At 37.8% G+C, this 25,312-nt stretch overlaps 2 protein-coding genes across 5 annotated transcripts in view; one reads left to right on the top strand and one right to left on the bottom strand.

Moving 5' to 3' along the window:
• Positions 1-25,312, bottom strand: part of LOC132914751 (ecdysone receptor) — a 206,482-nt gene that overhangs the window by 91,924 nt on the left and 89,246 nt on the right. The window lies entirely within an intron of this gene.
• The window catches only part of LOC132914750 (neprilysin-1-like), a 140,305-nt gene that overhangs the window by 109,506 nt on the left and 5,487 nt on the right, over positions 1-25,312 (top strand). The gene's annotated exons all lie outside the window — the stretch shown is intronic.

Here is a 25,312-nt window from a genome sequence, read left to right as displayed (position 1 = left end):
CAGGTTCCAGAAGAAATGTGTATATATAGTGTACAAGAGAGTGCACACGACACGTCATTACGTCTAAGAGGAACTTCAGAACAGCTCTCGATCGACGCCACGCAATTTCCTCCTGCGTGGAGAAATCGTGGCTAATGATACGCTTGAACGATCGGACGAGCAGCAATGAAACGGGAGCTGGATATTCTTGGTCCTCTGATCTAAACTTTCAGTCGCCTGAAAAGCGACCACCAGTGCCAATAAAGTTCTTGCAAGCTCGTGACAATCGCGACAGTTCGCCGAATTATGCGATCACAGAGCACATTCGCCACTGGGAAGATGAAACGAAACGTAGAAAGGAAGACCAGGAGAGTTTGAAAGATTAGGAAGTTGGAAAAATTATGGAGAAAATTGTCAGGAAATTGTGAAGAGAATTTTTAGTTTAACAAAAATTTATAATAAAGATTTCTAGTTAAGTTTAATTAAATTTCATTAAAGTTTAATTAAGTTTAATTTAAACAAAGTAAATAAAGTTTAAGCAAAGTTTAATTAAAGTCAAGTTAATTAGTAAAAATTAGAGAAATAAATTTTCACTCGACTTAATTTCGAAGTAAATCGATGAATCATCGAGAGAAATTATTTATCCACACATGGATAGAAAAATAGCGGGAAATTAAAAAATATTAATGACAAATGTAGCTTCGCTTTTTAAATTACTTTTTTAAGATACAGTTTGAAACTTTTAAAATACAAGGACGACGATATGGCAAGTGGTTTAAATGTCTCAAGTGAGAGAATAAGAGGGTCGGGATGCATCTGACAGGGCAGACGGTTGTTCAACGCGACACAGTCACGTGGAAATTGAGCAATTGAGAAAGAAGAGGATTACGACAACGCAGAAGTTGCGTCCCGGAGACACGTCGCTTGAAACAATGCAATTGTAAATTGATAGGATGCTCTGTGTCGGTAGTAGGACGCCTTTTTATCAAGTAACGACGAGTGAAAGTCGCTGCTGGTCACGTGGACAAATCGCTTTTTACAATTCGCCCGTAAAAACGGTTAAAACTGCAATAAATTGCTGTAATCACATTGTGCCAAGTAAAATATTCTATATAATTCGAAATGAAAGACTATTACCTCTGGATTATTTAATTTCAAGAAGCTTTCAACTTGAAAATTCACTGTAACACACCTTTTTTTTTAAAAAAAAAAGAAGATTCTTGTTTGGTATTCGAAAATATCACTATAACGCGTTCAAATCACTTCAAACTATCACAAATCACGAATCTTCACTGTAAAAATAACTTCAAACTACCAGAAACCAATATTTTCAAAATTGCATTAAAATCTTCACTGTAAAAATAACTTCAAACTACCAGAAACCAATATTTTCAAAATTGCACTAAAATCACAATTTTCCTTGGAATAAATATATTAAATTCTCGCAGAAGCTTTTAATCTTGAAATTAAAGCAATTATTTTTAACAAGTAGCAGAGAAGAGAATTTTATTTCTATTTCTGAGAAATTAATTCCATTCGTAGTACACTTCACTGGAAACAATAACAGCGATGAAACTATAGAACCACCGTAGCGATTTTTAAAACAGCAATTCTTCGATCCGAATCACACTTCACTGAGGCTTAACAGCAAGAAAAACTCGATGAAACCACGGTAACAATTAACAAAAGTAGATTTTCCAACTTCGATGAATCGTATGTACCGCGACAAATGCATTTAGCGATCGCTGCGCCATCTAGGCTGTCCCAAACAGCGTGGAAATGAAACTAAAACGCGGCGGGAATCCCCAAATGCGAAAACCAGCGGACAGGAACGTTGGCGAATCGACGTGGAACGAGCGTTTCGGGGAGACGAGTCGTATGGTGCGACGCAGTTGCCCAAACCGTCCCCACCATGGCGATCCATAGGCCTTGAAACGATGACCAATAGCGAGACAAGGCAGAACGATTGGGTCTGCGACTTTCTACGCAACTCCGGCCTGGCTGGCCCCAAAAAGACAACTGAGAATTCCGATTGCGACCAGGTCTGCCCTCTCGGCTCCCCTCTAACCTCTTTTGTTTACCTGTCGTTTCCCTACCACCTTCTCGGTCTCGCAGCTCCATAACGGGCCTCTTACCTTTACTGGTATTCCATTTGTACATTTCGAATATATGTTATGACATTTTCACATCTTAGTTTTTACTTTTGTAGTTGAGATTTTTTTAATTTTGGACCAGGAGCTCCTCAAGAATTTCGACGTATTTTTTAGAAATACAAAATGTTTTTTTTTAGAGACGAAAGGTTATTTTCTAGCTGTAATTATTTTTATGGAAAATCTAGTTTGTTGGTAATCCGTTTGGATTCCGACGTATTTGGAGTTTGTCGAGGATTAGTACGAACGACAGATCATGGTTCCTGTATCCTAGGCCTGATCTATCGGGCAGTACATCGGTCGTGTCAGTGCAGTCGAGACCGTGTTCCCGAAAACAACGATTTATTAATCACCGTTGTCATCTGGAACACGCACGGCCGACTTCTGACAATAGCAGCCTGGTAGGCCGTGTGTCACCAGCAGAACGACCAAGCTTGCTCTGCACATCGTTGCGGCACGACTAATCGATTATTAAAGTCGGACATGGCGCATCGGCGATGACACTCGCAGCGATCCTAATATTTGGACACGGTTCAATTACTAAATCAGCTTCGACGGCGAGATCCTCCCTAATTAACGGGAGTAACGTCAGTGATTCGATAGAAAACTCTACTTTAGTTGAGAATTAATGAAAAACTGCTGGCAAGTAAAAATGTCAACATTACCCGAAAAATAAATTAAAAATACAAATTCAAAAAATGAATCAATAAAAGGAGCAACATTTAAAAAAATGGCTCAAAGATTGCATCGGATCAACTGCTCGCAGACAAAATAAAAAAAGTCTTAAATCCGGTTTGCAAAGTGTGAGAAGACTCCACATGTAGTATGCAAATTGGACGGATCTCTGTGAGCAGGTTTGGCGGGGCAGGCTCGACGAGAGAGCTAGGAAGTTCAGAAAGTGCGACGAAAATCGTACGAGTAGTTGTGCAGCTAGTAAAATATCGATCCAATCACAGTGTACGCCCCTTTACCCCTGTCCCTGGCGCTTAACTCATGGGGATTCTGGGTAGGGGGACAGCCTAACCTTCGACACTAACCCTGACCCACCCCACTATGGTCGCTCGCCAATTCCTACCTTCCTTTCGCCACACTCTCACATTTCTCTATCCCTTCTTTAGATCCTACGTTTTTATGTTTTTATTTGATTTTTGGAAATGTTCATTTTTTAGGGAAATATTTTTTCAGTCCGATTGGCACTGACGACGAGAACAATGACTTGCATCAGAACAATTGACGATTCTTCATATGCAATAGCATTTTCCAAATGATATTCGTTCAAACGATATTCCAACCTCATTCTGATCGTAGAATTTCTTTTTCCCTACAAACCAAGTCAGCCTGGTGCGGTATTCAATTTCCAATAATTGCGGCTGAAGAGAGCCCGGTCCCTTTTTCTAGCGGTACTATTTCGTTTGCAACGTAAAAGCTGGTGAGAAACACATCGGCGTCGTCGGTATCGAAACACGTCCGGATATTATTACGGATATTGAATTCATGTCGGAGGCTTGGACGTGCGCGTCGAATCGCAAATTGAATGCGCGGTTGAATCGCGCCTGCACGACGGCAACCGGGAACAGCGTTGCGCCACGCGAAATAGTATATCAACAGGTAGCCCCTCGCGGTTTTTGTCGTATTAATGCTGTTAAATCGAGCAAAATCCTAGCTCCGGTTCAGAAATGTTGACATGAATGGTGGCTTTCCTATGAAGGACAGTAAATCGATGATATAATCAGTTATGAAGGTGATTGAAGCTACAGTGCCTCACGAAAACGCTTCTCATAGTGAAGTTTAAGAGAAAATGACAAGAAATTTCGAGACAATAAATAAGAACATTGTAAGACAAAATCAACGTTTCGTAATATATTAAATATATTCTGTAAATATGTTTCAAAGATTTAGCAAAAATTTTTACTACAGTAAAATATAGTATTTGTATTTTTCATGTTAAGAAGTTTACAGAATCCGTTTGATTTAGAAAAAAAGGTGTAATTTTTATTATTTGAATTTATTAAAATAACAATCAGAATGGGATGCAAGCATAACAAGCAGAATAGGATTTAAGATAGAAAAATGACGCTGACATAAGTATAATAATAAAATGGGGATGAATATGAGCAGGGCGAGTGGTCGAATTTTTTCATAAAGTTTTAAGTAATTCGTGCGTGTGCTCAGCGAATAGAGGCAACAACGTTGTGTCTGAATTAATTTGAATTAACCAGCGTCGAGTTCGCGTGGAATCATGAAGCTTGCTTTAATTTAGAACAGAGGTACGTGAGGTCTAATTATACGATTCATTTGGACGGAATTAAAAATCTTGGCTTGCATGAAATCTTTCATTTTACTCAAAATTATTACGTTTATCGTGCATCAACTGGGGATTCTATAAAATTGAAGAAATTATTCCAAAATTGGTAGAAAAGAAGTAACATTGCTAAGTAGGTCGAGACATTCGTGATCAGACATCCTTAACGCTGCAGTCTCTGACGATCCATCTAGGGTCGCACGCAGGAATTTTATATTCTGCCTCAACGAAACCATTTCACCATTTAACTATTTTTATCGTAGATGTTATTTTTATTTAGAAATAGAACCACTAGTCTTCAATTTTTTCTCTGAATTTTCTCTGGGTTATTGCTGAGGGTTCAAAGGTAGATTTCGCTTCCATGGCGAGAGAGAGACACAAATGCGATCCTTCTCCTGCATCCTCTAGTAGCTCGTGGAAGGTTCATGGCTCGCCTGGATGAGGGGGGTTGCAGGGTGGAGGGATTTATTTCTCAGAGGTCGCAGCCGGGATCCGCATCCTAGAGCTAGGCTAGGCATTGACCTAGATGTCCTGTTTGCGTTTCTAGCGTCATTTTCTTTCGTTTTCCTCTCGACCCACCCTGTCTGCACACATTTATTCTCATCCCTTTTACCACTTTTTATAGACTATACCTCCTATACCGATTTTTGTCAATTTTGGAATATAGAATTTTTAATTTAATTATTCAAAAATTTTAAGATTTAATTTTGGGATTACAAGAGTCAAAATGAACAATTTTTAATATTTTATATGTTATTTTTCCTTTTTTTGTTCGTATGTTAGAGGAATGAAGGTTCTGCATGTGATTCTAATTCGATGGGCTGAGACTGTAGAGTTAAGGACGTCTGACGCAAACGTCTGAATCTACTTATAAATCTTACATCTTCTCTCACGTTTGTAGAATGGACGTTGAAACTCATGTGCATTAAATTAACTAATATTCCGTTTGAATAACCAAAACCCATAGTCAAAACTCCAACCAATCACAGAACCGTCCATGGATCAATACGAAGATCAGGAATCTTATCATCAAAAGTATGAAAACCTTGCCTGTATACGAGGAATATCCTCCAGCAATTGCTTGCACGTTTCAACGTCATGAAAAGAGAGAAGAGGAAAGGTTGATGGAAGAGAGCCAGCCCAGGGCCAGAATCTGCAGTTGAACGACAAGTTAGGAAGAGGCACACAGGACTGCAGGGATACAGTCAGCGAACGAGGATGGAGAAAGCGAGGAGAGGGCATCTAGGTCAATGCCTGTCCTCGCTCCAGGGTTCGTATCCCGGCTACAACATCCGATCAACACCACCCTGCAACCCTCTTTGCGTCGAGACTCTCTCTTCCAACCACCGCGCCTCCCAGCGGCGTGTGGCGCATCTCGGGAAGACGCCATAGTTGGATCTCTATAGGGTGAGGTGGAAATTGTGCTGAGATTAAAAGGACCCGGGAAATCTTTCTGTGAGATGAAACTCTTTGACGAACTTTGGGGTAAATGTTCGGGTCTAAAGTGACGATTTATATTATATGGATTTTCAGATGGTAAAAAGTATAGCTGTTATTGGGGAACGTAAGGAGGAGGAACGTAACAAGATTGTTTGATATGCGAGAAATATGAGGTTAGAAAATTTCACTTAGAAAATTTATTGAAATTTTCGTAGGAACTGCCTGCAGACTTCTAAATATTCCTAAGGATATTGAATATATCCACAGGAACTTCATAAGGACTTGGAAACCTCTTTAGGGATTTTTCACGAACCTCAAAATCTTCTAGGGACTTCTTGTTAGGCACTTCAAATTCTCATACAAAATCTATTAAAAAGTTTTTATAATTCTAGATACACCTATTAAAATTTCAAATAAAATTGATATTCTCAATTAGGAATTTGGTAAAAATTCGCTCAATTCGGTTATTAAAAAGCAATATCCGAAATCGAAACACACATTGGCATCAGAATCAGAGATTTGAATTAACCCCCTTTACAATCACCCTGCGAGTTTCGCCCCACCCAGTATACGCGTCTGCCTAGGCTTCCTCCTCTCGTTGGCCCGTGTCTCACTCTCTCCTGGTAACTAGGCCATCAGATCGATCCTGCAGCGGCACCAACACCGCTGCAAGCACTGCCACCACCACAGCAGCGCGTCGTCTCAAGTTTCTCCGAGTTGGTCTGGGTTAGGTCTGGGTTAGATCCTCTTCGAGGCCACTCCAGACTTCGGATTCTGGCCGCAGAGGGCTGAGAAAAGATTTTACCGCCTAGTAGAACGTGTTCCTTTGGTCACGTGCATCTCGCATAAGGTTAGAACTCGTGATTCTGCTGAACCAACTTCTCAGTTTGTAGGCTTTATACGTTGGTAGCACTCATTAACACCTCGATGGGTTGAATGGAAGTGGAAGTGGATGGGGAAATGGATGGTACTTAAGAAAATCGTCCGACTCGATGGTTCGTGTAGCTTTGATGAAATTTTAATTTCAGGCCAAGTCCTTGTCTCGATATTCAACTTTATAGATATAGTGAAAGATTATGAAATCGCAACGAATCGTCTACCGTGATTAAATTTTAGATATAAGAATCCCAAACGATACTATTTTTACCATGGGAACCTCTTAATGTTCCTAGACTTTTCCCCTATAGATCTAGTAACTTTATAGTAATATAATCGTTACATGGAAACGTGAAAGCGAATTCTAACGTGAAAGAAATGACGAGTCCATTTAATTGGAACAGCCAATACGAAACACAGCGAAGAACAGTGGCCGATCTGACCTGGATGCAAGATTCATCGGCGATCATGCTAGCAGCCAGACCAGTTAATTTTTCCACTGCATCCAGCAAAGAAACCGATGATCCTGACTATCGTTGACCCCGATCCCAACATCGAGGCCGCGATTATCGCGTCGAGCCACCGATATCAGACCTTTTCGACCACGTTACGACAGCCATTACGTAATCGTTACGCCGGCTAGACGTTTGAAAGAAGCTTCTGTTTAGTTTTGAATCATCAGCTGCGTGATTTAAACGCTGTTCAGTTAATTACGTGTCAGGTTAAAGGAATTCACTTTTGTTTGATTAAACATGGAATAATTTATAGAAATTTTGCCAACCTAACCTAAAATTTTACACTTGTGTTTCATATGTTTTTAAATGAATCTTTAAATGACGATGACATTTAAAAATAGATGAATTTTAATTGCAGAATAAAAGTGTTTTGCATTTACAACGATCTTTAATTAAAATATACAAAAATTGTATAAGATTATTGTAATTTATTGGAAGTCTGTAACGCACTATATGCATCATGGTTACAACGTCCATTTTCAATTGGAAAAAATGGAAAAAAAAAGAATTAGAGAAAGGAAAAGGTCTTGTAAAATGTAAAATTGATATTACTTTATTTATAAGGGATTATTAATTTTGACAGTATACGATAGTTTCCAGTACTGTTAAAAACTTTCTTTTCCATGATTCTTCTTATTAATATTAAATTATCCTGGGAACGATTAGTGTCCTTGTTCTAATCTGAGATAGATATAAGAAGATCCTGACTGCTATTTTCCTATCTGTTGCTGATATCAAGAAGCGAGGCATGCTTTTCCAAGATGCACTTTCGAACGGTCGATAAGGATCGACATTGATCCAAATGAGCGGCCTGATGTTTGCACAATCCAGGCTAAACGTGTTCGCTGTCTGCTGACCCGCAAGTAGGTCGCGGCAGCCTCCATCTGAAAGTTCATGGTCCATCGCAAGAAGAAAACACTGTGGTTAACCTCTTGTTATTACTCTAACCCTTTATACTATCAATATAATGCACCAAAAATTGTCCAGAAAATATTTTGTCTATATTGACGTGTGCTTCATAGTCAACAGATTATTGGTGGATTGATATTTTTAAAAAGTTAGTAGTTATCAGACAGATAATTGATATATTACTAATTAATAGACTGATATTTATAAAATTAGCAATAACTGGGTTATTATTAGCAAAATTAATATTTGGGGTCTTAATAGGTGAAAAATTCACAAGTGGTGGACAATGCCTGCCTTCATTCTGCAAACGAATGAAAATTCTCAAATTGTACTAATTACCTAATTTGTTTCAAAATGCTAATGAAAATAAATGTCGCTGGTATTAGAAGAGAAGGAAAATTGCAACATTTGATAACGTATCCTTTAAAAACCATAAGTTGTTATGTCAAGGGATGAGATGGAATAGAACGACATTCTCAAACATCCATCAACTTTAACGAACCAAGGAAGAATTCGTTCCCTCGCATCGGCCAATTAGAATAATCATTAAAAACGAATGCACATGTTAACCAGAGAAAATATTGGCGCGAGAACGGCGAACTAGCTGGGAATGCGGCGAAAAATTTCAATTGAATGGAAAATATGTTTTTAGAGAGGCCTGTTTTCCATTCGGAATCAAGTCCAACGCTCTTCTTCCTTAATTAACGTTCGAATTGAAATCGGGAACGAGGTGAACGTGGGAGAGCAGAAATTATAGAAAATTCTCTTCTTAAACTTGTAGATTATCCGATTTTTCATCTTTATTAATTATAGTAATAACTAGAATTTCTTTAAGCTAATTGTTAGTGAATTAACGTTATTATACACGGGATTTGATTTTTATTCTAGATAAATAATGACTTTCTATGGCAAAAGTGTTTTATACCGAGGAAGGTTATTAGAATTGACTATGTTCCTCAATCTGGCATTTCATATAAACGTCATTATCGGTTTATTGAATTGCCAGAGGATCTTGGTCTTGGTTGCATGATTTGAGAATCGCTTGGACTGGAAATAAAATAAAATTAAAAAATTGCAATTAGAAACCCCTTAAAAAATATTTCCCAAGGAAACCAGAATTTAGGATCATGCTGAACAAAGATCCAAATTTGGTGATATAGTTTTTGCAAAACGCCCAAAGCAATTTTAATCAAATTTTGATTTAATATTCTACTCATAATGTTCAATGAATTGCACATACAGTTTATTACTGAAGTTTTTAGAAAAGAAATTAAACGATAAATAAAAGATAGCTCTGCAGCTAGTGAATAGTAGTGGTTCTGAAAAAGTTGGAGGAATAAAGTAAGATGAGCGAAGATCGTGATTTCGTGGCAAGGGAGTTGCAGAAAGGGAGGGAAAGACTTTAAGCAGAAATTGCTGAGCCACGTTCCTGCGGTACATTGGCTAGAAGACTCGCAACATGCTCTGCTGACTCGGAATCTTTACTTTGTCTCTGGGCGAATCTCTTGAGCAAAGTCAGCCTGTAACACGGTTTCTCTTCAACGCCAGAGAGCTTCGATCGATGCTCCGTGAATGGAACCTGGCGAATGTTCCCGGCAAACTGCGTGCAATCCCTAACTTCCCTATTTTCATCCCTCACGACCACTTTTTTCATATAACGATTCGAAGAAAGGGCCATTGGAGGTAGAAATTGCAGAAAAGAATCTTAATTAATTTTGTTTGTAATTTTTCCGGTCGATTTTTTTTTTGCACTTTTTTTTGTAAAAGTTTGCTAATACTTTTGTCATTAATATTTCTTCCCCTATCTAGTAATTTTATGAAGTTGAAGTGCATATTTATATGTATTTTAAATAAATATTGCTTTATTATGAATTTTATATCCTTTTACGTTCTTTATATTTTTTATAACATTTCCCTCCAAATCTTGTAATTTTCTACGAATAATTCTTAGTAACAATACGCACGTGACTACATATATCACGTCACAATCGGTCAAAGCTGGTCATTAAAGCCAAAAAATCAGAAAATCCTTTCAAACGACAAACATCTCCTAGAACGACCAACTTCAGACAGCAGATTCTCCTTATCCGCCATATTACTTCAATTTCTAACCTCTCCATCATATTTCAATTTTATCGTCTACTTTGACAATCAAAAGCTCTTGAAAGAGAAAAAGATTAATGGAAAAGACAAACTAAAAAACACGTACATACAAAAAATTCATAAACAAGAATTTATACGGCGTAATAAGGGTTTAGATCAATAAAGAGCGACCATTATTAGCATGATGGTTAGGTTAGGAATAATTTCCATGGATTTTCGCGTGGGAGAGAATGACTGGGAGCGAATTTCCCGTGTAGAAAATCGACGAGAACCAGCCATGGGAGTGTTGCCGCTCACTCGAGGCGAGAGGAAGGGGCCGAGGGATCGATTTCTCGGTTTATTCCGCGGCTGCACGGGGGTGCATGCGCGTTGCAAGTAGGGCAGAGACGACGCCGACTGCGACGCCATCGTCGAACGCGTCCGCCGCAACGAAAATGCGAGTGGGAACGTGTGAACGAAAAATTTCCACGAATGCTTACGAATTTTTCGATGACTATGGCGATCAACCCCTTAAGTTGTAGATTTTTTTACAGAATTTAATGAAAAAGTAGTCGTATTTTTACGACAGGGGTTATGAAATCTTGGATGACTATGGAGACCAAAGGAAAAATTTACGATATGGTATTAGAAACTTGGAAGGAACATGTTTGCAGAAATTCATCTTAGATTATGTTTATTTATAAGAATCGTAGAATAAACGAATCTTCAACTTATTTTGTAAAAAGGTATTTTAAGGGGAATTAAAAATTTGGAAAGAATAAAATATGCAAGTTACGTACACTAGAAATAGAATTCTAACTTCTTGTCACACGATATATTTAGAAAATGCAAAGAGGAAGATTCTCTACGGACAAAGCAAACGGAAGTAGCAGGAGCAAGGAAGATCGACCAAAAAGCGCAGATCATTAAGACAAAAATCTGGTTGAAAGAAAAACCGGTAGCGGACAAAAGACGTTGGCAAAGAAAGGAGATGAAAGACAAGTTGCCAGGGTAGTAGAATTAGTAGAAGAAGGAAAAAAGGTGAGAAAAGCTGTAGAACAGGTCAATGGAACACAAAACCAAAGTACAGCACGTGGAACAACATCAAACGTAAAGAAAGGAGAACGAGAACAAGAGAACATAAAGCAAAGAGACGAGGAAAATCGGATTCAAAGTTCGATTACTAAATATGCAGACAAAATGTGGCTTAATCTACTTTTGCTCTCAATATGATAACAACAACACAATATATTTTGCTCTCAATACAGTAATGACGATAATTCGCAGAATTAATAATAAATACACGATTTAAGCCTTTTCGTTACTTAAATGGAATATTATTTGTTTTAAATAAACTATTATTTGGCTCATGAACACCTAAAAGAAACTAAAGGAATTTTGTCAAGAAGAAAGTATAGTCATGAAGAACGCACGGATGGAAGAAAGCGTGGAAAGAAGCGTGGATCCGGCAGAAACGCCGATAGAGGCGCTGCGGTCGAAAGAGGAAGCAAACGGTCGACGGAAAGCGGAAGGAAGAACGGAGATAAACGGCCACTCTCTCTGTCAATGCACCACACACATATCGACCTAGTTCATAGAACAAGGCTGAATGCCAAGTCACACGAACGCGTGACGTGACGGGGGACCAAAGGAGGGAAGGGAATTTGATTGGAATTGCTGCGTTCATGAGCTTGAGATAAGAACGAACATGCGAGATTTAGTTGTCATTTTCTGTTATTGGTATACGCACGACAAGATCCGATGTATATGCCGGGAAATTCGCGATTCGCTGCTTCTCAAACGTTATATAGGGTGTTCTCAAAGAATATAGCTACTTGTCTTTTGATATACATGGCTGACTCAACATCACTGTGGTGCAAGCTAAGATATTTTGAGAATTTTAATTTAGTATTATGTGTTTCGATTACTAAGAGTATCATCGTTTAGTTTCATCATTAACCGTTATATCTCTATTCTTTATATCGTATACTTTAACAAAGTAAAGATAACATAATAATAAGAAGAAAGAATTTAAGTTCCAATGGAGATCGCGCAACGGTTAATTTGGCGGGAAATTCGAATTCAATGTTAAAGATTTGTCGACCCGCGAAAAGTTCCATTCTTGTACGAGCGACTCTATCGGGTCACGCGCTAATAATAGGGCCCTTGATATTAAAATAACTCGGGGTCGCGACATCATTGGTCCACTCGTAGATCACGGTCAAGGACACTCGTTAGCATTTTAAGAGAATCCCTGCTCTCGCTGTTTGATCTCAACGGTTCTCTGATAACAATTAAGCTCATATTTTGACTCATTCTAACCTTTAAAAATCTCTTTGACGAACTTTTACGCGAAGCTGGGTTTTACATTCTAATGCATTTTGTTCACAATAACATACCGAGCATCGTTTCTTAATTTCTAACCTAAAAATGAAATTCAATCTTCTCCGTTAGTAACCTATCGTTCACCAACTTTCTATTTCTTAATAAAAATTAGTCAAAATATTTTGGAACAACGATTCGACGATAAAGAACGAACTTCTTCGCGTCTCCTTATCACGCCGAACTGATAACGCGTATCGTTCGATGTCTTTCGATCGATACGAAATCTCTCGAAGACCCTTGAACTTGAAAGAAGGCCTTGAACCGCGATCGTGGATTCGAAAGACCTCTGTAAATTCGTGCAATAAATCGCAACGATCGATTCGATAGAACAAGTTCAAGAATCGATTCGTTCGCCAATCCGTATCGAATTTCTCGGCTGAAGGAACGCGGGACGGCCGCCAGCTTCGTTATAGCGAATCGAGAACTGCAACTGGGTCTCCGCGTCTTGAAATAGCGTGTGTATCATCCAGCTTCCGACGTAAACGCGAAGAGCTACTTCCTTAGTTCGTATCTCCCGTGAAATTACCGAAAATTCATGGCGGATAATTTATAAATATCAATATAATTCAATATTAACCTTAATAAATATTATTATTAAATATAATTCGCAAATATTCTTGTTACTAAATATTACGATGATGTTTAGTTTCGAAATTTGTATGAGAAACCTAACTTTGAAACAACCTATGGATTTTTTATGTACGGTATACAAATATGATAAAACTGATTTATCAGTGCAATTATGCACTTACTATATTAAACAAAAACCTAACCTCGCTTCCAACTTCAAATCCATTTTTAAAACTTCTCCTAACATAATATAGTTTCTTCCTTTTACAGTTTATTTGTCATTTTATTATTACACAAAATCTGTATGCATAATCCAGATAACCTATATGCTAAACGGAGCGTAACTTTGAAAACACCTGTATCTTCGTAACGAAAGTTTGTTTATCAAACGAAAAGCGAAATACTTCCGCGAAATTCATGATACGCCGGTTGCAAACTGGCTTCCTCGGTTAAATAATGAGAATTAATTTACGAGGCGCAAAGGCATCGGATCTCTGCACTCGCGGAATTGGTTACGCGACTGAAAATAGCGCGTGTTCCAAAAACATTTAGAGTGGCTCTTCCTCGACGTTCTTTTCAATCATTGACACAAACCATTCTGTAAATGCATTACGAATGAAAAGAAAAGCAGTTTGTTAAATTTATCGACACCATTTAATTTCTTTTCTTAACCTTCTCAAGATCGAAACATTTTAGGTTATGTAAATCTATTTTTTTACAATTAGAATAGGTAGAAACATAATTTCGCAAATTGAACGACTTCTGTTTCGCAGATTAATTAATATCGTAGAAAAAACGAGAAATTTCGAATATTTGAATATTCTCGAATTTTAATAATTATATAAATTATTGTATGTAAAAATATACAAAGTAAAAGCTATCGTCGAAGATCGATATAAACATCGATAAACGTGTCTGAAATTACTCGTTAAGGTCAACATATCGCGGTGCTGGTAGCGCTACTTAAAGAACAGCATGAACAAATGCAATTCCTATGCGCAGCTGCTCAAACAAGCCGCAGGTCTGCTTTCGAAACCATATGCAGTATGTGTAAAAAAAATTCAATGGCTATATTTAAAACGAGATGTTGAAGCTAGAGTTCGACTGAATGCCAATAATTATTTCGATCGTTAAAAATTTGTTTATTAAAAAAATAGTTATATTTATAGAGGATGAACGAGCATTCTGGCGTAAAAATTTGGTTATTAAAAGAACTGCTTTATTAAAAATTTCAGGCATTGAAAATTCAATAACTAACAATTTCAATTACTGAAAATCCGATTATTGAAAATTCAGTTATTAAAATAAATTGTGCTAGTATATCTTTATTAAGGATTTCTCTATTAATTAAAATATTTTATATGTCCTGAAATAAGATTTTCCCAAAAATAACCTAGAAATATTTCATCCGTGAAACCACTGTCTTTGAAAGTCTCTGCTATTGTATTTTTTTCCTACTATAGATTTATCTGATATGCAATCTGATATTCGCGTGAGATAATCTAGTAAATTTTACCGCGTGAGAACATTTTCTAGTAATTAAACTCGGTAATACACGTAACAATTCCACTGCTTCAGTGAACTATTCTAGAGAATGTTCTTCGGGAAGCAGGGTTATTCGATACATAATTGTCGTGCCTTCAGGAGGTATTCTAGGGAACTTTCGGTTTGATTACAATCGTCTAACACGCAATACCGGCTACAGACTAAAATAGATTCTCTGTGAATGGCTGTTTAACGAATCGATCATCGTAAAAATGAAAGGCAAAAAGTCTGTGTAACTGTTCCTCTGGAATTGATTATTTTTGACCGGTTCCCAGACAGCAGAGGCCAAGACTCGTTTCACCGTAAGCTCCCGTGAAATCGATAAATTGTGACCGACCGCTCGCAAATTCGCTTCTTTAATGCGGCTTTGCTCTAACGAGCTCAATAACTCAGCCAGAGTATCGTCCATAGAGTTTGCAGTTCCATATAAAACCTTAAAAACAGATGGGAAACTTGCATTGTTAATATTGGTCGGCCTGTCATGGCCGCGAGTTCGGGCCTCTAGATTGTCTGGTGAAAAATGGGGGAAGTCCCCCAGAAACTTGAATCTGACCATAAACTTTGATGGCGGAGTATTAATTGGTATCAATTGTAGCGTAAATATTCTACACAAATTTTATTACTCATAATGACTTTTAGTGGGGAAATATTTAATAATCCAAATTTGTAATATAACGGAATATTCGATAATTGTAAATTATAAGTTTTTTCGATAAAATTGGGCAACAGAAGTATCACAAATTAAATAATTCTCCACTAACAAAGAATATTTTGAAAAACCCTATTCGCGTATAAAAATGCAGAAAGTCTTTAGGGTATTTTATCAGAATCACCGTGCATTCTCTCAAGAATGATCATTTTAAAAGGATTATTATAATTCTACTTTAGGAAAGAATATTACCAGACAAATTTTTTTCAAATACAAATGATTCTATCTTTAAGAGAAAAAATTCCTTAGAATGCTTCACCCGAACGAAAAATTAGAGCATTTACGAGAAAAATTAAAACAATTGAATGAACGAAGTCGTGGAAGGATACTTGTAAGCAAGTCGATCGGCGAAAATTATTTCACTAGTGTCGAACAAAGACTCGAATGTGGTTGTTTAATCCGAACGAAATTGTGTCGAAGCGGCAATGCAGCGAGGTCAAGAGCCACGAATACGTTCACCAGGACCTCCTGCGGCGGAGGAGCCGCTACCTCTTCCTCTTTTCTGCTTCTTTCCCTTCTCGAACCCCTCCCTCGATCTTTCGTTCATTCTTTCCTTTTTTATGCGGCCGCACATGGCCGGACACAAGCGACCGTTTGTATACACTGTCGAGCACGTTGCTCGCCTCGGTATTTTTGCTCAGACTTGCGGAGAAATCACGACCAGTTCATCTTGAAATCGTTTGCGAGCTTTTATTTTCTCTGGGTGATCGATAATTCAAAGAAATTATTAAAAAGTTATGTTCTAGTAACTTTTTCAGTAATTGAAATTCCCTAGAAAAATAGCCTTATACGGTCTTACATATAATAGATCCAAAATATGAAATTTTTAAAACTTTTAATTATTCCAAAATTATCTATCTATTCCAAAATTGTCTATCGCCGTTTGTCGATTCTCAAACATCTAAAGTTTTCCAGGATCCATCTTTATCTGGTCACTACTGCAAATAACTATGGTGTTCATGACTACTTAATTGGCAACACTTTCGACTGAAGAAAACAACCATATTGCGAATCTACGAGTGTCAAGCTCGGTCAGGCTCGATAGAACTGACATTAAGAACGCTAAATGATCGATTAAAGGCCGCAGCCACGTCAAAGGTCTCATTTCATCGCGCCTAATTGTGTTCCCCTTCAAGCCTGTTTGAAAGTGGACCGTCGATAAAGACCGGCAGAAATAACGATTGAGGAAGTGAGCTAACCAACCAAGCCAGGACAAAGGGAAAGTCCAGAAGAACTGGTGAATCTCCTGCTACAAACCAGAAGAAAAAGTATCGAGAACCACTACATTATACCCGCCATGTAGCTTCTATGGTTGTTTCGTTCTGGCAATTAAGAATGAGGAAAGAGGATTGTGACGCTGCGAACCAAAGAGTTTCCAGGGATTCTCGATAAATATCTCGTTCCTCTTCGCTGTTTTGGTAATTAAGCTGGGAACAAAGCTGATCATGCAAATGGGATTTCGATGTTCCAAGATGAAACACTCAAACTTCGTTTGATCTAACTTGGGTTAGATTACGTCTAAGTGTTTTAGGTTATGTTGAAGTTGATGTTGGAAATATTTAGTATTATAAATCTTAATATGGAATACTAGCTCCCAGTTATTATTTTACATATGTGATACTTTTTAGGTTATGCGACATTTACAAAATGTCCTGTACGAAATAAAAGCTCGATATCTGAACTATTTGTATCTAGTTTTATTAAATCTTAAGATCGCAGTTCCCTAAGAATGATGTTTTCAAGGAACCTAACCTCAAAAGGGAAGTATCTAGGTAACGGTATACAGAATTACAATGGAAAAGAACTAGGAGGGGCCGAGTAATAGGAAAACGTTGAACAGTGCAGCGTTACGAAACAAGCCCAGAATAAACCAACAAGAATCGTGGAAAAAAAAACGGAATGGGTGAGTAGTTCGCGTAGGCGCGTATAATGTTGCGAGTTTACTCGCGCCACTACGGCATACTACGACAGACCGGCAGGTTTATTGTGTCGGCGACAAACGTCGCAGAGCACATCAAACGCACGCATTACGCGTGCTTGTTTACGCCATGTTTGGGCGGCCTTGTGTTCTTCAACCATTCTCTCTCCTTTTCTTTCTCTTATTTTTTCCTTCCTGTCGCTTTCTATACGACTCTTTCTCTTTTCCTCAATTTATTAAAAAACAAAAAAAAAAAAAAAGAAATATTTCGATCAATTTATTTTTGGGAGTAAAATGAACTATTTTTTAAACTTGTTTTTAAAATTTGCTACAGCTATTTAGCTTCTTTTCTTGTTCAATATTTTGATACTTTCATTCTTGGCAAAACACACTAGTTCCTTCAAAAGGAGGCAAAATCTTAGAAAAACCTGTACCTTCAAAATGGCCACTAACAAGCTTCTATTCACAACTAAATTCCCAAAATTCTACTACTAACCTAACCTCGTCATCTGCATATCTCGGCTCAAAACTAAACAATAGCAAACTATTGTTCTTCTAACCGAAATTCCCCAAATCGTCCTTACAAAGCATCTCGTTGATCGACAATAAGGACCCAACAATTAATAGTGAAAGAGGCGTGTAAAAAAGCAAAGGGTCCACAGAGAATCAGCATAAAGTCAGGGATGAAAAAGGACCAGGCTGACTGGCAAAAAGGACGGTGAAGAAGAGAAGCAGGCTGGTCCTTTCGGCTCTCTCGCGACGCAAACAGAGGCGCGCCACGGTTTTGATCCCGTAGGAATGTTGTTGGCCGTGAGAGAAACGAGAACCAACCGGGAGAGATAAGAAAAATCAGCGAGAGACACCGGGAGTATCTGGCCTCCCTGGCGAAAGTGAGGAGGAGCCTTCGTAATCGGCCTTGAACCCAGCCAGGATCGCTGATCTCAGCCGTGAATGTAGATCCTGATAAAGGATGTGGGCGTTCGCTCGTGAAAAACGAACAGGACAAGACGTCACGCAGCTTCTCGGATTGCCGGCGTCGTTCTGGGAATCCCGAACCTGTATTCCGACCGAATAGCATCGCCAGCGCCCTCTTTGTTGCCGACGACACGGGTCGCAGCGTTGGAATGATCGAACGTTTTCGTTTGTTCGAGTCGAGTGTCATTTGTGGCGGAAAGTCAAGCGTGAATGGGGCTTAATGCGTGGAAAGAGCGGTTCTCTCGTTGGAATGGCTTTTAGTGGTTGTGTTTTTGACTTTTATAACAAAAGCAGCAGATGGTAATTCTTGTTAAGTTGTAGGATTTATGGAATGATAAGGTTGAGTGTAAAAAGGGCTTAATGTATAAAAAGAGCTGTTTCTTTATTGGAATAATACCTTTCGTTGGTTTTGGTGGAAAAATTCATCTTCGCAGTGAGCAAGCGACGAGGAACCATTAAAAATTCAACTCATTTAAAAAGGAACACAGATTATTTAATTTAATTTAATAATTTCGAATTATTATTTTCTATTGCACTACACTATCCATCGGAAAGTAATAACCAATAAAACTATTAACCTCAAAAAATACCATAACCTCCTATCGGTCCCTAAAAGAAAGAAAGGATAAAAAAGTATGAAACGAATAGCGAGAATTCAATTGAATTGCGCGCGCGCAATTCAATTTTATTTTCGGACTGAAAAACGTTCTCTGATTTCCAACACAGTTGCGTTATCAGTGCGTCCTGACGACCGACGTCCTCGACATCCTCCCCGTCCCATCCCCAGGCTGTCTGTGACGTAGCTTTTCTCCTTGGTTCTCACCGATGTCGTCCAACAATGCACTCTCTGCTCGGATATAACCTCGCCATTGTCCCCGTGGACAGTTTCAGACACGCGGGAACGAAAGAGGAGAGTTGGAGGAGGGAGGCTGCCACGATATCCCGATGAGATACAGAGTGTCTGCCTTGACTCCGCGCGAGCATAATGCGAACATTCAGACACGTTGTGGAACAACAAGCGAGTAATAGGCTCTCGCTTGTCTGGCTTTTTGCGGCCCTATCTTTTCACTCTTGACCATGGTATTTGGTATCTTGGAATTTGGGGGAGCAATGATACATTCGTGTTCTTTAAATTAGGTTATGTATCCAAATTGAAAAATGTGAAACGTTGAATGTAATTTGGAAAGACGAATTTTTCTGTCATCAAAATCTACATTACAATTACAAATTAGGTTATGTATCCAAGTTACATTCAATGTTTCACATTTTGCAATTTGGATACATAACCTAATTTCTAATTTTTCTGTCAGCAAAATCCAAATTATAATTACAAATTAGGTTATGTATCCAAATTGCAAAATGTGAAACATTGAATGTAATTTGGACACGTAACTTAATTTGTAATTTTTCTGTCACCAAAATCCAAATTACAATTACAAATTAGGTTATGTATCCAAATTGCAAAATGTGAAACATTGAATGTAATTTGGATACATAACTTAATTTGTAATTTTTCTGTCACCAAAATCCAAATTATAATTACAAATTAGGTTATGTATCCAAATTGCAAAATGTGAAACATTGAATGTAATTTGAATACATAACCTAATTTGTAATTGTAATTTGGATTTTGGTGGCAGAAAAGTTCGTCTATGATCTCCATAGATCTGAATTTGGTAAAATTCTATAATTTGATTAATTTATGGAGATTTACTCGTGAATATTCTATATTTAAATAGCTCGTCATTGGAATTTTATCTGTCATTTGAATAATCTGCGGTGAAATGTACTGTGATCTGATTAATCTGTACTAAGGAAATCTATGTTCTGAATATCTTATGACTCGATATTCTATGTTTGAATCATCTGTAATTTGATCAATCCTCAATTGAAAAGATCTATTCATAATTCCTCACTCTTCGATTTTTAAAATCATATTTCGTACAATTTTTCCACGCTATGACTCATGTATTTGTTTATATCCCGCCCACAAATAATTGTATAATCTCTTGTTGGCAAAATCAGCATTCTCGAAATTCATGATGATTCTGTACGTCGCACGTGAAATGCAACGAAAATATTTAGTCTCGCTCAGTGGGGCAGAAGTCGAAGAGAAATTTGGCATGAGCCACGTTGTTCCATCACCATGTGACGTTGCCTCTGACAGATCTAAATTATGCATTGTTTGCCGAGCAGAATTGGTCAATTCGTTCTGCAGATGGTTGTATTTTGAGCTACCAGTCAGTGATGAATCTCGTAGCGAGTTTTATGGATTCTTCGAGGCAGCTTGATGGCTTCAGTCAGTCCTGTATTTCGTGCTCTGTTTACCATGATATTTATCTCGTTTGAAGTGAATTGGGCGTCCAACGAGGAAATAATTTAATTTATTTATTCAGACAAATAGTAATTAATAAATACTGTTTAGAAGTTCAGATCAGTTTTCTTAATTACATACGTTGCATAATATTATAATAGTCATGGGGTATTCAAGCATAGACTATGCAAATCATAGATAGAATTCTCAGATCGTTAATCAACTTTTATAATTTATGAACGCACAACATTTCATCATAGATTACACAATGCGCAGATACTCAATCATTGACGATATAAATCATAGATTACTTAATCATAGAATAACAATTTCACACAGAATTAAAACATGCAAAATTCAATTAAAGAGTATAATATTTAACCGTGGGTTACACGAATAATAGATTACTCGATTATAAATTATCCAACAAAAAATATAAATACTTTATCTTTGTAGATAAAAATTAATGCATCAAATTGGAAGAGTTAATCAAGCAGTATTAAACGCGGACCAAAGGCATTAACAGCGATTGAACCAAAGGTAAACCATACGCCCGATGTAAAATATCGAGCGAGTGCATTTCTCCTACCTATTATTCCCAGCAAGCTCGGCCTTGCACTATCTTTGCCAACTCTGACCATGCCTATTTATAGGGGAAGCTTTGAAAGTCGACGTTCAGGTCACGCCGGACTCTGAACGCCGAAATACACGCGCGACGAGTGCATTGGACAGTGTCGGGACTTCGCCCTCTTCGGGATCGACCACTGCCAACTGCATACTGACGTAACACCGTGAAAATGATATCAGGTGTTCGATCACATTCTATACTCTGTCGAGAAACTGTGACACTACCTGCTTTCCTGTGTTCGTGCTAAACCACGTTAAAATTTTATAGGTTAGTTTCGACTTAGGTTAGGTTAGGTTCTCTTAGGTTAGGAAAGAAGCTTGTCATAATTGAAAGCTTTGACGAATTTACAACTGGAAAGCCACAAATATGTCATCTAACGATCATCGTGGAAGCTTCAAGTTTCAAAGTAAATAGTTGCTTTGAAACTCCACACAGAATAGGATCGGTTGATTTCAACCTGTTGAGGCCTCACATTGTGATTGCGCAATCCATGTCGAAATTGGTTCACGCATCGACCGGATCTGCTAATGAAACCATCGACCTCGAAGATCACGTTAAGCCTGCTTATTTTCGTCTTTATCAACTGGACGTAACGTTTCATCGTTTCTGGCACGATCAAGTCACAGGCTCCAGCCCGAGACGTGCAATGATCCCTCGACGTTGGCACGGTATTCCTGGTCACGACAGTCGTTAACCAAGATTACGACACGCGATATCCTCCGTGCACACGTGTTACTAAAAGATCGACGTTCCTCCACCTGTATTCAATTTGGCAGCGAGGCGTTTCTCAACAGTCATCCGGCGGAGATCGTTTTTAATCCTTTCGGTGGTCAGACCATTCTCGTTAGAGATGGTTAACACTAGAATTCTAAGGACTTTATCTGATCTGCTAGCTTTTTTAATGGTCATTTTGATGGAATACGTTTCCTAGTAACATTTCTAGTAATTTATATTTAAAACGAAAATTATAAAACGCGCTTTGTCGATAAAGTATTCGAGAATTGGTGCTGAAATAGGTAGATTTTTTTAGATAAAAAGTATGTACAATTTATACTCTGAAAACTTATCTTAATTAAATCCATCGAATAGCAATTAATATCTATAGAAATATACGATCTTTTCTTTTCGGGGGAGGGAAAGTTGGCAGTTAATTAGTTTCTATTGAAATGTTCGATCTATTATGAGGACGTAAAAAATGAATAACCAATCAATTTATACAAAACTTTCAAAGGCTGCAGTAATTAACCAGCTTCGCTTAAAGTTTCACCATAGCGAATTAACATCAAATTATGGAGAAGTTACGATTTTAAAATGCTACAAAAGGAATTTACTTTAATATCTTTCTTTACTTGCATTGTAGCTTCAATTTGTCATTCGCGACAAATTTCAAAGGCTAAGTATCATTAAAATCTACTCAATTTATTTCTAGTATTTTCTCGTAACTGCCTAGGGAATTTATTTCGGAAGCTCGAGCCTGTGGTTCCCCTGGAATACGAGGCAAGATGGCGCCATATTTTACAGGCAATCAGGGGAACGCGTTATTTTCACATTGTCCGCCCGCAATTACGTCGATCGATAAATCATTCGCCGGGCTCCCTTCATAAATCAACGAACTGTCTCGAGACTGATCTTTAGCCTCTCTCTCACACTCTGCGTCTGTTATTTCGAGTGGCTCGTTTCCACGGTGCGACGCTTTCACTTTCATTTCCATTTTATTCCCCTCGACTCGTAAAGTCATTTTCTCCTTCTCCAACAAATTTCCCCCTTAATTTCGCTTCCCTCTCTCGAAATTTATCGTTGATCGAGGCTTCCAAAACGAACGATTTTAATCGATTAAAATTTGTTCTCGGATAATGGAATAAAGGATTTCGGTATTTCGAAATTCCCAGTATTTTATCGTTGAGCGTAGATTAATCTAAGTGTAAAACGAAGTGGACGAAAAAACGAATCATCTGTAATGGTAGGTTGAGTTGAATTCGACTATTCGTTTCGAGCTTAACGAGGGATTTTCAAGATCCACTCGAAAATCCCTTGTTAAATTTGTTCGTGGACTGAATCGACCTGAGAAGGTTTGTGTTTTATAAAAGTTACGTTTTTTGTTTACGACGAAGAACATTGACTTTCGGGTAGAGAATATTTTCGAATGGTTCAATATTTGACTAAAGAAATGTATTTTGTCTATGAACAGAATTAACACACGTAGATTGGTGTTGCGGAAAAATCTTTTTATTGAATTTTATTTCTTATCATCTATTCGGTATTTTTCTTCAATTTAATTCCAATTTGCCGTTGGCATTTATTAGTAGGTTATTCAACGAATATAATCGAGCAGAGAGGTTATGAAATACCTCGAACCTTTATAGAAAAGTAATTTGCCAAAAATATTGATTCTTGATATCCAATTAAAGAAACTAGATGATCTACCTTCATTTCAAAGAAATTTTAAGTCCAATTTACAATGAATAAAAATAAACAGTCTCGAAAAATGAAATATTGTCACAATAATTAAATAATAATTAACGATAAACAGAGACGAAATTTTTGTTACATTTCTTCGCATAGAGATATATTAAAAATCGGAAATTGTTCGAATGAAACTGCACGGGAGAGGACAGAAACTTGACGAAGTGAAACTTATCAAAGCGAACGACCGGGCCACGAGGAAAATGTCAGTTGAAGCCGTGGCTGACGTAACGAGAGGTAAGGAACCATGTAATTACCGGTCCGTGTAAATGTCCGTGCAAGAAACGAGTGTGTTTGAGATTTACGCCTGGCGAATCGCGGACGACTGCCTTGGCCCGCATTCGACGTCCTCCAACGCATGTTCGATGCTTATCGACGCGTCGCCACTGTCGTCTCTGTCGATTAGAATATGGTTAGGATCTGTCACGAGATCTTGCCTTGTCACATGCTATAAAGTTCATCTTCTCGTTAGATTTATTTGCTCGGAGCGAAAAATTCAGACCGCGTACTTTGCAAGGATAAAACCGAAGTATTTCTTAAGAGAAGAAAGATCTATCTGTTTAAGTAACAATTAGAAATTTTAGACGAGGTTAGAAAGAAAAGAAAGATATGTTAAAACCATATTCGGCAGAAAATGTATTTTTTTGTCAAACTTATTATTAAAAAGCGGAAATTCCGGCGGGATGACTTTAAAGAATAAAATTTTCAATGTAAAATCCCAGCATAATTTAAATAAAATAAAATTACCACAAGTATCACCAATGATAAAAATACGAAGGAGATTGATATTCCTGCAAATTCAATTTTTCAATAAATTATCCACTCGAAGAAGTCTGTGATTCATCGAAATCGTTGAGATAAAACGAAGCAAATGCCGAAGGAGAAGGAGGAGCGGAAAGAATACAGTGGAACTGAAACGTGAGATTCGAAATGCACCGTGACCTTTGGGGAGCAGGATTACGACGAACATTCTGGAGAACGTGGTCACGAACTTGGAGGGCGAGTATCGATCGCCGTGGCACGCGATGCACCTTTTCCTCTGGATCGCAATTCCTCGAGGAGCAAACACGTGGATCGTTGAAACCGGAGACCCACTTTCTAACCTATTAATTTCTTACCGGTCGAAGATACCATTGGATTTGATTTCTCCTTAATAAACATCAAAATAAATATATAATTCTTTCCTTTTCTCGCTCTTTTTTCTTCTTTTGTCTTTGTTTAAAGAACGGAATTTCCCATTTTAAGTATAAATCTAACAATAAAAAAAAGTTGAAAAAGTGCTCGGTTTTAATTCCAACAGGAAATCGACAGAAGCTAGAAAAACGAGAAACAAGTTATGGTATTCGATAAAATTGAATTCTAGAGTAAAAAAAAGGCAGAGAGAGAGAGAAAAATGTAACAATTAAAATTTATTGCAGAGTAAAAAGAGGGTAGAGGATAAAATCGTCCGTTATCGACGGTGAAACGACACAATTTCTCCATTTTTGTTCACAGCGCGTGCAGAAATTACAATTGTAGAGAACCCTCGCAATTAGCCGATAGGGGATTTTCG

This window comes from Bombus pascuorum, chromosome 15, assembly GCF_905332965.1.
Source record: "Bombus pascuorum chromosome 15, iyBomPasc1.1, whole genome shotgun sequence".
Classification (NCBI taxonomy): domain Eukaryota; kingdom Metazoa; phylum Arthropoda; class Insecta; order Hymenoptera; family Apidae; genus Bombus; species Bombus pascuorum.
This window is presented reverse-complemented; position numbering and strand designations above follow the sequence as displayed.